The following is a 4480-nucleotide window of genomic DNA, read 5'->3' on the forward strand; positions in this document are numbered from 1 at the left end:
CCTCATCAACAGACTCCCTAACACCATGTAGTTGGTCATTCATCATAAAATATAGTGTTGCCTACATCTACATAACTACATGGGGGCAGAAGTCATTACAAAGTCCCCACCACCCAAGGATTCAAGTGTAGGGAAACAAGTATATCAGTGATAACTAAGGAATGAATAAATTCAATGCACAGCAAACCCCTTTGTTCCCCAGTCTTGCCACACTCTCATACATCCCCGCCTGTCTTTACATATGCTGTTTCTTTTTCTTGTTATGCCATGATACCCTACCTTTTCCTTGCCTAGCTAATTTTTTATTATGCTTTGTTATTCTTTCTAGGCATCAATTCTGTCATGAGCCCTTCCCTGCTGTTCACCACCCAGCCCTATGCCACTCACTCTAGTATGGGATCAGTGCCCCCACTTGTGTTCCCATAGCACCTTATTTCTTCATAGCACACAATTATAATTGTAGCTATTTATCCATTTTCCTAATTAGACTGTGAGTGTCTTGAGAACAGACACAAGCCCTGACATGCAGCATGACTGGCTCCATAAATGCAGAATGAGTGAATGACAGAGTTGCAGAGTGCCCTGTCTTGGCATATGAATAGTTAGAGGACAAACCTATGATACATCCCATAAGACCTAGGATACAGTGCATCTACCGGAAAAACTCAGCAGTAGCCGTAGGCCTGAGTCTTTTGTTGCTCGATTTACAAATCACCTATCGTCCGTGAGGCTTTTTGGAATATACTTAGAGGTGTCTCCTCCTGAATACTTAACCCGCTAGCTCAATTTGAGAATGAGAAGAGTGGTAAGTAGAGTGGTAAGTAGTTGTTACCTGTAACAACATTTCAGTATCCTTGCAGCAGAGACCAAGGTATATTACAGGATGTTAGACACTCAGAGTCTCAGCCTGCAAAATGTAGAAAGTGCTGGTAGCATTCTCAGTTAGACTGCTTGTGAATATGTCGAAGGACAGACGCTTCAAACCTTTAAAAAGATGACAAGTTTTAATGTCCTCAAGTTTGCCCTTATTCATCTTTGTAAAAAAAATAAATTATATAATTATGTCAAAACAACATATAGAATGAGGTTGATTTTTTTTAAAAATCTTAAGTCTTTCCCATTCATATCTGGGGCCATAAAATAAAGGAAATGAGCACAAAGATATAGAAATTTTAAATTGAACAAGTCATTTGAAGGTTGTTACCTTAGTTATAACTTTTGTTGTGTTTGCCACTATTTTGTTTACAAAGTTAAGAAAATGCATATTTGCATAGTACGTTCCACTTTCAAACGGACTTTATGTTAATTATCTCCTGAATCCTTTACAAAAAACACTTTGCCACGGGGAAAGGTGGTTTTTCTTAACCTTTAAGCTTCTGAGCCTTTTGGCTAAGATCAAGTATGTTCTTCATCTTGAAGATGGAAAACTAGCCCACCCAAGTTAGGGTGTTGGTCTTTAAAATGCAGATTTATATCTTACAAACAATGGAATTTCAAACTCCTAAAAAAGTATATTGGACTTTCATATTTTCATGTCTGGGAGTATGGCAGATGAGACTCTGAGTCATTGTCCCACCAAAAATGCTAGATAAAATATAGAAAATGTTTATCAAATATATATCAATGAACAGGCAAGAGCATAGGAAACCAATGGCAAACACTAGGTTAAAGTGGGAACCCAGACTATATGTAACACTCCAAAACTGGAAAAGAAAAATGTTACAAGGGAACATTTTAGTTCTAGTTACTAGGGAAAACGTACCAAAAATAGTCTACCATTTTCCTATCTAGTGAAATAGTTGCTTGTTCAGTGCCTGCATTCCTATAAAAATTGGCTTTTGCAACTCCTATACAAAAACAACTGTCTCTAAAGTGTCTTTCACTAGATCAAGTGATGTTGGAATATGATGTCTGAATAATCAATTGAGGGAAATTGGATGGCTGGTACAAAAGGTTAACAGGGAAAAAAAGTATGATTCCCTTCAAGCAAATCACCTTAACAAATGTTTTGAGAATTGACTTCAGATGCAGTTTATCATGGGCACACACAAATTGCCATCAATTTTAGACCAGTATTTATTTATTGCTTCTCTGTGCCAAGTACATAACAAAGTAATCTTCGGTCAGAAGGAAGAGAGGAGGCATGAGACACAATGGGAGGACTTCCCGCCTTCTCCTTAAGTGTTTCAGTTCTAAGTTCTAGTCTATACCTGAGGCTTCCTTTATCCCTTCCCATAGGTTCTGGGAGAAATCCTTGTATCCTGAAAATATTTTGCCCAATAAATGGTATAGCTTTGAATGCATTCCTGTTACTGGCCACTAGAAATTATCCTAAACAATATATGTTCATGGAGGGATTGATTTCTGCAGCAGTTAAGAAACTCAAAGTAACAATAGCTTAATCAAAATAAAATTTATTCCTCTCACTTAAGTGCAGGTGGTCTGAGGTTGGTGGGGTGGCCTGAGGTTGGTGGGGTGGCCTCTAATCAGCAGGGATGCAGGCCCCTTGCATTGTGTGGCTTCACCATCCTGAAATGCAGCTCCCACATTATGGTCAAGCCATCACATCCTTTGGCCAGCCAGCAAAAAGGATATAGGGCAGAAAAAGGACACTTGTGGAAGCCGTGTACATCCCCTATGCTTACACCTTTCAGTCAAGTGTAGTCTTTATTGGGTAGACATATGCCCAGCTGGGTGATTCTAACACTACCGAGAAAGGGCAAAGAGATTTTGGAGATAAATAATAGTCTTTAGCTCACGATAAGAGGTGAGACTCAGGATGGGAGAAATGATGACAAGATAGGACATAAGAGTAGAGCAAAGGCAATGTTAGAAAACACGCAGTGTGTTCAGAGACGGTGAGCAGCACAGACAAGTTGGCACATGGAACAGGTGCAGGTGGACAGATAAACCTGGAGAGATAAGTAGGAGCCAGAATGCAGGAAGATCATAAAAGCCAGATTGAAGAATGTTGAATTTGAAAGAAGAGAGTTAATGGAAGATTTGCGAGCTGGAGAGTGAAATGATCAAAACAGTGTTTGGGGAAATACTAATGTGGCAGCAGTGTCTAGACTGTATTTGAAGGGAGTAGCTATAGGCAAGGAAATTAGGTAGGAAGTCATTGTGAGATAGTGCCCATAGCAGGGTCCAAACAGAAAAGAGAAACATTCCAATGGGTGCACTTGTCTACTGCAACAAGTGATTAGACACTTTGTCCCTCCCTCCCCACACACACCCCCACATGCTCAGCACTCACTGCACACTGTGATTTTACTCAGGAAGCATCTGCCGCCATGTTCAGTCTGTATCATTCAAGTGGAACTGAGTGCCCCCAGCTCCAGGGCTGAGCATGTGGCCCCAAGATTGACCAATCATGGAATCCTCCTGATCCCTGTGATTGGTTCAGTGACAAGCAGATGACTCAAGCAGAGCAAATAAGAATCAGTTCTGAGTCTTTGGGGTTACTGTCAAGAAAAGTGAATCTCTCTGAGGATCAAATGTAGGCCTCAAGCTTCTGGGGACAACCTCACCCCTTCAGTGGAGAATGTGCCTAAGGGTGGAGCTAACATGAAGAAGGGGGACCTGACCAACAGGAAGACCCAGTGTACCACCTGATGAGATCATTGGACTTCCTACACCAAGCTGTGCTTGAAGCCCGAGACCCCATACTTTTTGGTTATACACATGTGAACCTGCGATTTTCTATTTGCTGAGCCAATTTATGTTGGGTTCTCCGCCAATTGGCAACTGAATATACAGAAATAAAGGAAAGAAAGGAGTGACTGTTAATTCCAAGTTTTGAAGACAGTATGATCTGCCTTTGCCATACGAGGTATACGTGTCTATACATTCCATACCTGACTGATAAATTTCATCTTTTCCAAAAAAACAAATCTGCATTCAAAGAGAAGATGTTTGATATGACTGTGATTGCTCACAACGATGTCATGAAGGCTCTGAGACTACAGAGTTGTACATCATTGGCACTGGTTGAGGCCTTTAATCACCTCACCTCACCACCTGTTTTCACAAATGAGAAAACTGAGGCCCAAGAAGACTGATCCAGAGTCACAAAGCTAAGCCTTGAACCCAGGTCTTTGGAATACTAGTCTGCATATTTCCTGATGTATCTATGATTTCTATTATATTGATACTTCAAAACCAGACACCTAAAAAAAGTTGTCAAGTACATTTGAAATGCATATAATACAAGTGTAGACAACTTCCTAGGAAGCTACTACCTGAAAGTACAGTGTTCATTTGGGAAGCATAGGAGTGTAGTGATGCCACATTCTTGTGAGGACAGATGGCCAGTCTGCACAGTATGGTGCAACTCATGTCACTGTATACTCAGTGACACCAGTCATGCTCTGTTAACCACTAAAGACTGGACCTGGATAGATACCCGAGCCAAAAGCAACCCATGTGGCTAGGCAGATCAACTTTCTGAAAGGGCACGAACCTGTCTGCAATAGAGATC

The sequence above is a fragment of the Nycticebus coucang genome, chromosome 3 (assembly GCF_027406575.1).
Source record: "Nycticebus coucang isolate mNycCou1 chromosome 3, mNycCou1.pri, whole genome shotgun sequence".
NCBI classification, from domain to species: domain Eukaryota; kingdom Metazoa; phylum Chordata; class Mammalia; order Primates; family Lorisidae; genus Nycticebus; species Nycticebus coucang.